We start from the raw sequence: 15,034 nt of genomic DNA on the forward strand, positions 1-15,034 counted from the left end.
CTTGTGAAAATTGCTAAGAGTTGTTTAGTCAGAGTTGATTTGTTTTTTGTATTGAGGCTGGTATTTTCTAAATTGATTCCATGTACAGTATGTCTAACCATCCTGTGAGATGGGAGTATTAGATAAACTTATAGCTAGTTTTTTATCTACACTGTGTAATATTCCATATAGAATAGGGTAGCAGCACATTGCTGTGTATACCTAATCTTCTTAATAAAAAAAATCAGTAATAAAGATTTTAAATTATAGTTTGTATTATTACAAATACAGTACTGTATTATCCTTATTAAATCATGTTGACCATGGATCATTAAGATCTCATGTTGATATGTAATACAAGTCATATTTCTTTTGAACTGCTAATCCATGCTAATCATTCATTAAATTGTGCATTATGTCTCAATTTTTCACTTCCTTGGATATACTGTACAGTACAAAAATATAGGAAAAAATAAACCAGTAATATTTCTTTCATTATATTTTTCATTTAAATAACTGCATCAATATTTTTACAGCTAACAGGATTTGTTTTCCCATACAGGTGCATTATTTGTTAAAAAAATTTGGTTTATTGTTACACACAATGGTGCTACATAGCCTTCCCAGCTTGGTGCCTTCTTTTAATACTTACTGATTAAAAAATAAATAATAAATACATTTTATTCAGGAAAAGTACATACAGTTGATTTACAAACATAATGTTGGATTTATAGGCAGAGCTAGTACATACAATACCTAAAGCCACTAATACTCTAGCATTTCGGGCAAGGTGTGGGGGGAAAAAAACAGACTAAAACTTAATAGTAATCGGGATTAGGTATAAATTGTGTTGAAAGAAGGAATAAAAAATACAAAAAGGGGGTTAACATAGCATAAATCAGCAATTGCACATGTTGGTGAACAGCGTTGTTTAAAAAATAGCAAGACATGGGTTGACATTTAGGAGGTAAATTAGGTTACATGGAGTTAATTAGGCAGTACTTGGTTTAACTCTTAAACTGGTTGAGAGAGGTACAGCCGTTGACATGATTCGGGAGGTCATTCCACATTCTGGGTCCCTTGATTTGTAGAGCACTTCTAGTTTGGTTACACACAGCCAAATTGAGTAACAGGAAGAGGTCTTGGACACAAATTTGTTCCATGCTAAATGTAGAGGAATCAGCTGAGTATTCCTCAAATAAAATAAGTTGCCTCAGCTTATAAGGTAAATAAAATAAGCATTTCTCAAATAAGTAGCTGCCTCACTGCTACATAGCCTTCCCGGCATGGTGCCTTCTTTTGATAATTACTTGTTCCACACCCAAATTGTATAACAGGAAGAGGTCTTGGACCCCTACTTCCCTCTCTTTTTTAATAATCTATATAGTCATAATTATAGCTTTAAGTATTCAATGAATAAAGTTTTTGACATTTTTACCCTTTTCCTTACCTAACATCATTTGTGCAGCATATTTTTATTTTATGTCTCACCCAGATTTAATTTAAAAATAAAACCAAACTAAATAAATTAGAAATGGGTATGTATAGCTAAGGTACACCCTTACTACTAGGTGAACAGGGGCATTTGGTGATAGTAAATGATCCCATCAGGCAGGGCTCATCACCTTCTCTCATATTTCATGTTCACCAGTGTTTATTTACTTAATAACTACTGGTATAATATCTTGCTATTATAAAACTAATTCTACTATCATCAAACACATATTTACTTCAAGTTTCAAGCAGAGAATGCATATATAACTAACACGAAGGATTACTCTCCACTAGATTCACCAGCTATAATGTTTTGGTCATGTTCCAATATCATAAATCGATCCCAGTGTTATGTAGTAGAGAAAAAATGACTTATATCCAGTTTACGTAAAGCTACGAGTGGTCGAAACCACACTTAAATCCCGGAATGAACTTACGAAGATTTTTCCACTTAGGGTAGCTCTTTGAATACGGACGTAGCCGCCACGAAGGCGCTAAGAAGGAATTCGTTCTTAGCTAAGAGGAAAAACCTTCGTAAGTACCTTCCTGAATCCAGCCCCTGGCCCCTAGCTTTTAAGTTTTCATGGACTTGTATTTTCCATAAGTTTCCTTAATTTATCAATTAATTTTAAGCAGTGTCAAGCTGCATGTTTTCTTTTGCAGGTTTTACATTTAGGTTTGTTTAACTTTTGCTTATTGCCTTTAAGTTATTAGGTAAAGTCAGCTAGGTTAGGCTAGCTGCTGTGTCACAGGCCGCCGCCCCCTAGCTTTAAGTTTTCATGGACTTGTTTTTCCATAAGTTTCCTTAATTTATTAATGAATTTTATGCAGTGTCAAGCTGCATGTTTCTTTGCTGGTTTTACATTTGTTTGTTTAACTTCTGCTTTGCCTTTAAGTTATTATGTAAAGTCAGCTAGGATGTGATAGTTGCAGGGATCGGGCCCTTGCCTCTTGCTTTAAGTTTATTCTGGCCCTGCATTTACGTTTAGTTTCCTCTGCAAATTTCCTGCATTTTACATCTCTCTTGCTGCATGTTTTACTTTACTGGTTTACAATTATGTTTGTTTAACTTATGCTTCACCTTTAAGTTAAGTAAAGTCAGCTAGGATGTCCTAGACGCTGTCTTCGGGCCTCATGCCTCTCCCTTTAAGTTTATCTTGGACTCGTATTATGATTAGTTCCTTCAGCAATTTATTGCTAGTTATGCATTGCTTAAGTGCATGTCATTTTACTTATCGTTTTACCTTTATACCTGTTTTCTTGACTTTGTCATTAAGTTATTTAGTACTGACAGCTAGACAGTACCAGTTTCGTTTACCAGTACCAGTAAACGTTTCCAGTCGTTTTGTCTGCCCGGTGTAGCCCGAAAGAATCTGCAGCCTCCTGGCTGCTGGTTTATCCAGACATGTGTGGCCTTCCAGGCCGCTGGTTATCCGACGTGTTGTCTGCTCGGTGTAGCACGGAAGATTCTGCTGCTTCCCAGGCCGCTGGTTTATCGAGACGTCTTTGTCTGCCCAATGTAGCCAGGAAAGTTGTCATAGCCATTGCCGTCTTAGCTGACTGCGTTCAGGGGCTGCTCTCCAGCCAACGTTCTTCCTGTGATGAGTTAAGCCGGCGATGTTATTCAGGTATCTTATTTATATTGGTCATATAAATATGCGGCCTTCCAGGCCGCTGGTTTATCCAGACGTTTTGTCTGCCCGGTGTAGCCCGGAAGTCACAGTGGCCCCCCAGGCCGCTGGTTTATCCAGACATGTTGTCTGCCCGGTGTAGCCCGGAAGTCACAGTGGCCCCCATGCCGCTGGTTTATCCAGACGTGTTGTCTGCCCGGTGTAGCCCGGAAGGTTTTCACAGCCACCGACGTCTTAGCTGCCTTCGTTCAGGGGTTGATGTCCGGCCGATGATTTCATTACGAACTGCTTTCGTACGCTTTACGTACGAACTGCATTACGTAATGCTTTCGAATAGACAATTTTATAACTGCTGCTGATAATGTCAACTGGGAGTCCGAGTTAGGTAACATAGTGGACATCAACCTAGCAGTGCAATCTTTACTTAAAAAAACTCTTAGCCTTTATAATACCCACTGTCCTATGCTTACAAAACAAGTCACAACCAAAAGGCTTAACAATCCCTGGCTTACAAAGGGAATACTTAAATCTATTAATAAAAAACATGACCTTGAGAAGAAGTATAGGTTAGGAATTGTCTCCAAAGAATTCTCAAAGAATTACTCATTATTGCTGTCTAAGATAATTAGACGAGCCAAAACTAAATACTACGAAGATAAATTTACCCAAATAAAGAGCAACATTAAACAAACTTGGAGAACAATTTCACAAATATTGGGATCAAAGAAGTCTTTAAATAACAAACCGACTCTCCTGTCTAATAACGATGGTCAGCTTTCAGCCTCTGATTCTGCTATTGAGTTCAATAGGTTCTTCTCTTCCATTGGTTCATCCCTTGCAAATGATATTTCATCTTCCAGTACTGACATTAAGGACTATCTTACAGGTAACTATCCGCAGTCTCTGTACCTAAAGCCTATTAATTCCACTGACATTAATGAGATAATCCTTTCCCTTAAAACCAAGTCTGGTGCCCTTGAGGAGATACCAACTTTAATTTACAAAAAAGCCTCCAGATCTTTAGCCCCTGCTATTGCTCTGCTCTTCAACAAGTCACTTGAACTCCAAACCTCCCCAGATATTCTAAAAAAAGCGAGAGTAACGCCTGTCCACAAATGTGGTGATCACACAGATGTTAACAACTACAGACCAATATCTATCCTGCCAAACTTGTCAAAAAATTTTGAAAAACTAATCTATAAGCAGCTTTACTCATATCTAGCCAAACTCAATATACTTAGCCCTTGCCAATATGGCTTCAGACCCAAAAAAAGCACTAACGATGCACTTATTAGTATGCTTAACTCGATTCATACAGCTCTTGATAAAAATGAGTTCCCTGTTGGGTTGTTTGTGGACCTGCGTAAAGCTTTTGATACTGTCAACCACCAAAACCTTCTTCTTAAATTACATCATTATGGAGTCAGAGGACACTCCCTACAATACCTCAAATCCTACCTTACTGACAGGCTCCAATATGTTTCTGTGAATAATACAATTTCTCCCACCCTACCCATCAACATTGGTGTTCCCCAGGGCAGCATACTTGGCCCTCTCCTCTTTCTCATCTACATTAATGACCTTCCAAATGCCTCCCAACACCTCAAACCAATTCTATTTGCTGACGACACAACCTTCATTTACTCCAGTCCTGATCCCCTTGCTCTAAATGCCACAGTAAATACTGAGCTAAATAAAGTCCATCTGTGGCTAACTGCCAACAAACTCACCCTTAACATTGACAAAACTTTCTATATTCTGTTTGGCAATAAATCCTCTAATCAAATAAATCTCAAAATAAACAATACCCAAATTTGTAACAAATTAGATGGCAAATTCCTTGGCATTCTCATTGACCCAAAGCTGAATTTCCAGGGACACATTCTAAACATATCAAAAAAAGTTTCAAAAACTGTGGGCATTCTTTCTAAGATCAGATATTATGTACCACGCCCTGCCCTGGTGACTCTCTATTACTCCCTTATCTATCCATATCTCATCTATGGTATTTGTGCTTGGGGCTCTACTACCCAAAATCACTTACGTCCTCTAATTACTCAACACAAAGCTGCTATTAGGACAATATCCAATTCTGGCCCCATGCAGACATCAGTCGGTACCCCTACTCAAATCTCTGAATATGTTAGACATTAAGTTACTGCACATTCTCTCATGTGTATTATACATATATAAAACGCTAAACTATAATGCCAATCCTGATCTCAAAAGTTTCATAGAAGGTTGTAACAGAACCCATGAGCACCACACCAGAAATAAATACAGTTTTGATATTCCTAGAGTACGACTGAATCAAACTAGAAATGCTCTACAAATCAAGAGGCCCAGAATGTGGAATGACCTTCCCAACCATGTTAAAGACTGTACCTCTCTCAACCAGTTTAAGTTAAAAACGAAGCTATACCTAATAAATTCCCTGTAACCTACCTTACCCTTCTATTGTCAACCAATGTCTGTTTTTCTTTAAAGAGCGCTGTTTGTCGACATAATTGTATTTGTGCTGCTTTTTCATCTTTGTTTTCATTTCTTGTTTTCATTCTACTCATTATGCTCAATTAGTATTAAGTTTGTCATTTAAGTTTATCATGCCCGAAACGCTTTGCGTAATAGTGGCTTTAGGCATTGTATGTACTAGCTCTACCTATAAGTCAACCAATCCCTGTAAAAATTTATTGTATGTATGTACCTTACCTAAATAAAATTGTATTGTATTGTATTGAATGAAAAAGCCCTGATAAAGCTGGACTTCAAAAATGCTTTCAATCTGGCTAGAAGGGATGCAGTACTCAGTGCAGTTCATCGCCATTTTCCTTCCCTCTACCCGTTTGTAAACTCATGCTACAGCAAGAATCTAACTCTGCTTTTTGGGGAACATGAAATTGAATCACAAGAAGGTGTCCAACAAGGTGACCCCCTTGCTCCTTTTCTGTTCTGCCTAGTTATCAAGAAAGTCACTGATAACCTGTCCAGTGAGCTCAACATTTGGTTTTTGGATGATGGTACTCTAGCCGGCTCCCCAGCCTCACTCTTGGACGACATAAGAATAATCCAGGAGCAAGGAGCAAGCCTAGGCCTCACCCTGAACCCTTCCAAGTGCGAAATAACCTCCACCAACCAGCACATAATAGAGCAAATAAAGGTTGTTTTGCCTGACATTCATACAACCAACCCTGAGGACAGCACACTCCTAGGTGCTCCTCTTGGAAGGAATGCCATCGACGGGGTCCTCGGTAAGAAGATCACTGACCTGAAGAGGATGAACGAGAGGATTGAAGACATCGATGCTCATGATGCACTTTACCTCATCACCAGATGCTTGTCCCTCCCCAGGCTGACCTACTTTCTAAGATGTTCGCCATCTTTCAACAATATTAAATTAGAAGAGTATGACAGCTTGCTGAAATCAACAATAGAAAAAGCCCTCAATCTTTCCCTCAGCGACTCACAGTGGAAACAGGCCTCCCTTCCTGTCAGACTCGGGGGCCTTGGCGTGCGCACAGCAACACAAATTGCTGTACCAGCGTTCCTGTCCTCTTCAGTGGGGTCTGACAACTTGGTGAAGGAAATCCTACCTGAGCACCTAGTTCAACAGGCAGGGGTGCATGATCCCAGCTTCAAAGACTGCACAACCAAATGGGTCTCTCTCGCAGGACCAGCACCCCAACCACCGCCTTCTGAAGCCCATAAGCAATCCAGCTGGGATCGCCCCATTGCCGACCAAGAAGCTGCAACTTTGCTAGAAGCTGCGACAACACCACATGACACTGCCCGACTTAGAGCTGTAGCAGCTCCCCATGCAGGTGATTTCCTATTAGCAACCCCAATGTCAGCAACCGGCACCCGTCTCACACCGCAGGCCCTCCGAATTGCCGTGGATCTCCGCCTATCTGCCACAATCCACACCGAATACAGGCGTATTTGCGGCGAGGCAGAGGCCGACAGATATGGATGGCATGGCCTTCTCTGCCAAAGGACGGGAGGATGGCATGCAAGACACGGGGAGGTTAATGACATTATTAAGAGAAGCCTTACCACAGCCGGTTGTCCAGCAGAGAGCCCCGTTACCTAATGTCCCGCAACTCTGATGAGCCTGTCGGTCGCCCAGATGGAATTACGGTGAACTCCTGGAAGAATGGTAGACAGTTGGTGTGGGACTACACTTGCGTTTCAACTTTAGCCAATACCTATGTTGACTTCAGTGCTACACAAGCAGGAGGAGCTGCCAATCACCGGGAAGCGGCCAAGTCACGTAAATACAGAAACCTTGAGCACCACTACAATTTTGTCCCCATTGCGTCAGAGACACTTGGTGCCTGGGGTAAAAGTGCTGCTAGCTTTTTGAAGGAGTTGGGGTCTAAGCTAATCGAAACAACTAGAGACCCTAGAGCTGCCAGTTTTCTTTTTCAGCGCCTTAGTGTGGCAATCCAGAGAGGAAATGCTCACTGCATCCATGGTTCCTGCCCGCCATCTGAGGAGCTGTTCAACTTGTGACAAGCAGCCTTGTACCCTGCATGTAATCAATATTGTAAATTTTTTTGTGTAATGACATTTTCAAATAAAGTTAGATAAATATACACACTTAACAAAAGAATAGGGGTGGTAGGAGAAGAAAATATCAAAGTGTTCAGTGAGGATCCACAAGGTCTTCTCTGAGTACTCTTTATTTTCTTCTCCGAGGCTATGGGTCCTCTGCCTGCCTTTGCAATAATGTACCAATGTGTGTATTTTCATAACCCGTTTTAAATTGTTGAAAAATAAATAACTACATTGTGAATGCAAGTCAATGTTTACATGTTAAATCAGAGTTGCCAGATTCCGCTTAAAATAGCAAATTGTGCTTATTTTCAAAGCTTGAGAATTTAGCTTTAAAGTAGTTAAAGCTACGAATTTCGCAATTTGCTATGTACTTTAGTGTACTATTTTAAAATAAGGTTGGTTTTTAAGCTGCAAGTCATATGAATCTCAAAAAAAGTATTATTATAAATCTCATCTCCATAGTTCACTAGTTTCTGCAAATCAGATCTGGTAACTCTGTAGGCCAAGTACTGGAGGACTCGTACACAATGTGTGTGGAAGCGGATACAAGACACTCCGTACATTGACAACATCGCACACTAATATTTTTACCACTTCGGACACCAACTTTCGACATTTCGCATATGTGTACGTGTTCCATATTAAAACGACAATATAATGCTATTAACAATTAAAATCTTCTATTTAACAGGCATATAGTTATTAAATGAAGTTTAGTGATGTAATAGACATAATCCGGAGTTGGTAAGGACGCCGCCCACCAGCGTAAACACAACACACCCGAATGCCCACAAACACGATACAACGCACAAAACACAACACTTCTGTCAGTTTTTGGATAAACTCCTTTTATATTTATTATGTGAGAGTTATACATGTATAAAATGATAACTATTATAGGTAAGCGCCTAATATTTAATATTAATCAATAAAAAAGAAGTCAGAAGCCACACGCCTGTCTGTACATGTCTTCTGTGTAAAAGTATTTTGGGCGCTCATGTACTTGTGTGCTAGCTGGCGTTCACAACTGTTCTCGCCTACAAGCATTAGAATTAAACAAACGAATTTGTTTTTTCATTTATATACAAGAAGAGAAGGCTTCCCTGGAGTCTGTAATATTCATCTGATCACTGGTCTCCCATTTGGTCCTCATTGCTTTATCTTACTATTATTGAATGTCAATAACCGTATTATGCAATTTCAATTTCTTCAATTTCAATTTATTATGCACCCCATACCCATCCCGTGGGCGGTGGTGTAAAGGATTACAGAGGCACATAATCGGTTCAGGAACTGAACCCTCTAGTTCGTTTAGCTAATCAAATAACAATGTTTGACGCTAGTTACAAAATTATTAATGTTGTATACACATGTACACACACTCATACATACATGTACATATATATATATATATATATATATATATATATATATATATATATATATATATATATATATATATATATATATAACCCGTATATATATAACCCGTTAGTAATATATATATATATATATATATATATATATATATATATATATATATATATATATATATATATATATATATATATATATATATATATATATACACATATACATATACATATATACATACACATACATATTTAATCACCTACATAAATACACACATCAATAATCTTTGTGTCACAGGTGATCAACAAGAGGCTCACAATAGTCACTATAAAAGGCACTTTACATCTATAGTTAGTGAGTCACACAGTTACTAGTCTTGCTCCACACCCACCCAACTGGGCGGCAGCTTTACAGTCATGTGCTCCACACCCACCCAACTGGACAGCAGCTTTACAGTCATGTGCTCCACACCCACCCAACTGGGCGGCAGCTTTACAGTCATGTGCTCCACACCCACCCAACTGGGCGGCAGCTTTACAGTCATGTGCATGCAATACCTACAGTAAGCAAATTTTGGATACTTCGCTAAGATTTCGGGCAGCACATCATTATGAATGAAGTACTTACACATTTCATTATGCAACTTTAATAAAGTTGTCCATCAGCACTTTGTGGTGTTCAGCTACCCTTATCTTCTGTATGTTCCTCACATTACCAGTATACACAAACATTGACATGTAGGGATATAGACCCTCAGGTAAGTTAGTAATTTAAATGCACAGTAGCAGTCCTAGGCGTTCAATCCCCGACCGCCGTCCAAGTGGTTTGGCACCATTCCTCCCCATCCCATCCCAAATCCTTATCCTGATCCCTTCCCAGTGTTAAATACTTGTAATGAACAGGCACTATATATATATATATATATATATATATATATATATATATATATATATATATATATATATATATATATATATATATATATATATATATATATAGTTATTGTTATACCAGTATAATCTAATAATATATACTGGTCTAATAAAATAATTAGACCAGTTAATACTCTCGTTGTGTTAGGATATGTTAGCTTGATAAAACTGACTGTTCATTGTTGAGAAATGTGTTAACAAACAATATATCTGACTTTATCAAGACTGTAGCTTGCTTAGCAAAAGGAACTTTTTTTAAATTTGGGTTCAGTTTAACTACCGCTCAATGGATGAGTAATTGGGGCATAATAAAGGCACTAAGCTGATAAAATGAAAGATGGGAAAACAACATTAGAGAGATAAACTCGAGAGACGTTTTCATGTTAACCCGAAAATTATTTGAGGAGCAAGACGGACTGCGGGTCAGGCAATTGGTCTTCATGCTATCGTGATGGGGGATCAGCCATTACACGTGTTAATGACTCTTGTATAGTTGTGTAGTTAAGGACAACAGGGTAAAGGGGTAATGGGCATTGTGGTTGATTGTTCTACCTGGGAATCCTCCACTGTTTTATATCTTATGTATGTATGTATGTATGTATGTATGTATGTATGTATGTATGTATGTATGTATGTATGTATGTATGTATGTATGTATGTATGTATGTACTAACCTGGTTGATTGTTCTACCTGGGAATCCTCCACTGTTTTATATCTTATGAATGTATGTATGTATGTACTAACCTAGTTGTGGTTGCGGGGGTTGAACTTTGGCTCTTTGGTCCCGCCTCTCAACCGTCAATCAACTGATGTACAGATTCCTGAGCCTACTGGGCTCTGTCATATCTACATTTGAACCTGTGTATGGAGTCATGCAGCCTCCACCACATTACTGCCTAATGCATTCCATTTATTAACTACTCTGACACTGAAAAGTTCTTTCTATAATCTCTCTGGTTCATTTGGGTACTCAGCTTCCACCTGTGTCCCCTTGTGCGTGTACCACATGTGTTAAATAAATGTATGTATGTATGTATGTATGTATGTATGTATGTATGTATGTATGTATGTACGTATGTATGTATGTATGTATGTATGTATGTATGTATGTATGTATGTATGTATGTATGTATGTATGTATGTACTCACCTAATTGTGCTTGCGGGGGTTGAGCTCTGGCTCTTTGGTCCCGCCTCTCAACCGTCAATCAACTGGTGTACAGATTCCTGAGCCTATTGGGCTCTATCATATCTACATTTGAAACTGTGAATGGAGTCAGCCTCCACCACATCACTTCCTAATGCATTCCATTTGCTAACTACTCTGACACTGAAAAAGTTCTTTCTAACGTCTCTGTGGCTCATTTGGGTACTCAGCTTCCACCTGTGTCCCCTTGTTCGCGTCCCACCAGTGTTGAAAAGTTCGTCCTTGTTTACCCGGTCGATTCCCCTGAGGATTTTGTAGGTTGTGATCATGTCCCCCCTTACTCTTCTGTCTTCCAGTGTCGTGAGGTGCATTTCCCGCAGCCTTTCCTCATAACTCATGCCTCTTAGTTCTGGGACTAGTCTAGTAGCATACCTTTGGACTTTTTCCAGCTTCGTCTTGTGCTTGACAAGGTACGGGCTCCATGCTGGGGCCGCATACTCCAGGATTGGTCTTACATATGTGGTGTACAAGATTCTGAATGATTCCTTACACAGGTTCCTGAACGCCGTTCTGATGTTAGCCAGCCTCGCATATGCCGCAGACGTTATTCTCTTTATGTGGGCTTCAGGAGACAGGTTTGGTGTGATATCAACTCCTAGATCTTTCTCTCTGTCTGTTTCATTAAGTACTTCATCTCCTATTCTGTATCCTGTGCCTGGCCTCCTGTTTCCACTGCCTAGTTTCATTACTTTGCATTTACTCGGGTTGAACTTCAACAGCCATTTGTTGGACCATTCACTCAGTCTATCCAGGTCATCTTGTAGCCTCCTACTATCATCCTCTGTTTCAATCCTCCTCATAATTTTTGCATCGTCGGCAAACATTGAGAGGAACGAATCTATACCCTCTGGGAGATCATTTACATATACCAGAAACAGTATAGGTCCAAGGACTGACCCCTGCGGGACTCCACTTGTGACGTCTCGCCAATCTGAGACCTCACCCCTCACACAGACTCGTTGTCTCCTGTTGCTTAGGTATTCCTCTATCCACCGGAGTACCTTCCCTCTCACTCCAGCCTGCATCTCCAACTTTCGCACTAGCCTCTTGTGTGGCACTGTATCAAAGGCTTTCTGACAATCCAAAAATATGCAGTCTGCCCACCCTTCTCTTTCTTGCCTTATTTTTGTTGCCTGGTCGTAGAATTCAAGTAACCCTGTGAGGCAGGACCTGCCATCCCTGAACCCATGTTGATGCTGTGTTACAAAGTTCCTTCGCTCCAGATGCTCCACTAGTTTTTTTCGCACAATCTTCTCCATCAGCTTGCATGGTATGCAGGTTAGGGACACTGGCCTGTAGTTCAGTGCCTCCTGTCTATCCCCTTTCTTGTATATCGGGACTACGTTAGCTGCTTTCCAAGTATCTGGCAGTTCCCCTGTTGCCAGTGATTTGTTATACACTATGGAGAGTGGTAGGCTCAGTTCTCTTGCTCCTTCCTTTAGAACCCAAGGGGAGATTCCATCTGGGCCTATAGCCTTCGTCACGTCCAACTCTAGTAAACACTTCCTTACTTCCCCACTGGTAATCTCAAACTCTTCCAGTGGTTCCTGGTTAGCTATTCCCTCACTTACCTCTGGAATTTCTCCTTGTTCTAAGGTGAAGACCTCCTGGAATTTCTTATTCAATTCCTCACACACTTCCTTGTCATTTGTAGTGAATCCTTCCGCCCCTATCCTTAATCTCATAACCTGTTCCTTTACTGTTGTTTTTCTCCTAATGTGGCTATGCAACAATTTAGGCTGAGTCTTTGCCTTGCTTGCGATGTCATTTTCGTATTGTCTTTCTGCCTCTCTTCTCATCCTGACATATTCATTCCTGGCATTCTGGTATCTTTCTCTGCTCTCCAGTGTCCTGTTATTCCTATAGTTTCTCCATGCCCTTTTACTTTGCTGCTTAGCTAGCCTACATCTTTGATTAAACCATGGGTTTCTCATCTTCATTTCTCTGTTTTCCTTTTGGACTGGGACAAACTTGTTTGCTGCGTCCTTGCACTTCTGCGTGATGTAATCCATCATATCTTGGGCCGTCTTTCCCCTGAGCTCTGTTTCCCATGCTATATCTGTTAGGAATTTTCTTATCCCCTCATAGTTTCCCTTTCGGTATGCTAACCTTTTGGTTTCGGTATCCCTCCTCGAGTTCAATAACCCTTCTTCAATCAAGTACTCAAACACCAGTACACTGTGGTCGCTCATTCCTACTGGGTCCTCAAAACCGATTTCTCTTATGTCGGAGTCGTTCAGAGTGAAGACTAGGTCGAGTCTCGCTGGTTCGTCATTGCCTCTCATCCTTGTGGGTTCTCCGACATGCTGCGTTAAAAAGTTGCTTGTCACCACCTCCAATAGTTTGGCTCTCCACGTATCCTCGCCTCCATGCGGTTCCTTGTTCTCCCAGTCAATCTTTCCGTGATTGAAGTCGCCCATGATGAGCAGGTGGGATCTATTTCTACAGGCAGCAGAGGCTGCCCTCTCAATTATAGTGTTAACTGCCTTGTTGTTGTTTTCATACTCTTGACTGGGTCTCCTGTCATTTGGTGGAGGGTTGTATATTACTGCTACTACTATTCTTGGTCCTCCCATTGTTATGGTGCCTGCTATGTAGTCTCTGAACTCCTCACAGCCCGGGATGGCCATCTCCTTAAAACTCCATTCCCTTCTCATGAGTAGGGCCACTCCGCCTCCTCCTCTACCTTCCCTCTCTTTCCTTATTACTGTATACTCCTGGGGAAACACGGCATTCGTTATGATTCCAGAGAGTTTTGTTTCAGTGAGTCCGATTACATCTGGGTTAACTTCTTGTGCTCTTTCCCTTAGTTCACTTGTCTTGCTTGTGATCCCATCTATGTTCGAGTACATCACCCTGAAACTGACTCTCTTCTGCTTCTTTTCTGGGGGGGACCTTTGGGATCTGGGGTGAGTGGGAGCTGGGGGGACCTGGCACGGGGGGATTGGTGGAGGAGGGAGGGCTTGGGGTGGTGGGGGAGAGGGGGAGGGTACAGGGGGTGGATAAGAGGGGGAGGGTACAGGGGGTGGATAAGAGGGGGAGGGTACAGGGGGTGGATAAGAGGGGGAGGGTACAGGGGGTGGGTAAGAGAGGGAGGGTTGGGGAAGCATGGGGGGAGGAGAGGCTGTGGGGGATAGGGGAGATGGGGGGGCTTGGGGGGAGAGAAAAGGGTGGAGGGCTTGGGGGGCGTGGGGGAAAAGGGAGGGCTGAGGTGGGTGAGGAAGAGGGGAGGGTTTAGGGGAGTGGGGGAGAGGGGAAGACTTAGGTGGGGTGGGGGAGAGTGGGGGGCTTAGGGGGGAGGGGGAGAAGGGAGGGCATGGGGGTGGGAGAGACGGGAAGGCATGTGGGAGAAGGGAGGGCATGGGGGATGGGGGAGAAGGGAGGTCCTGGGGAGAGGGGTGAGGGGGAGAAGGGGGGTGAGTGGGGGGAGGGGGGTGGGTGGGGGGAGGGTGCCCTAGGTGGGTACTTAGTGGGGGGCTGACAGGGGATGGGGCAGGTTGGGTGTCTGTTGGGTAGAATTTGGGGGTGGTGCCCCAATCCCTGTGGCTGTTGCACTGTTTGAGGAGGGTTCTCCACTTCCCTCTGGGATTGTAGGGTTCTGGGTTGTGGTACTCTGATTTCCTTCTCTCTCCCTGCGCTCCTTCCTCGCGTCTGCTGTCCGTATTCTCTCTTCCCTTGTCATATCCCTCTGCAGGAATATTTTCTTGAACTTCTCTACACCTTTTAGACAACACTTCCTTGCTAGCAGTTCCTCTTATGTATGTATGTATGTATGTATGTATGTAAGGAGAGAGAGGAGAGAAAGAGAGAGAAAGAGATGAAGACCGAGACAGAGAAATAGATATAGACAGAGTCAGGGAGAG

This window comes from Procambarus clarkii, chromosome 81 (assembly GCF_040958095.1).
Source record: "Procambarus clarkii isolate CNS0578487 chromosome 81, FALCON_Pclarkii_2.0, whole genome shotgun sequence".
Classification (NCBI taxonomy): Eukaryota; Metazoa; Arthropoda; class Malacostraca; order Decapoda; family Cambaridae; genus Procambarus; species Procambarus clarkii.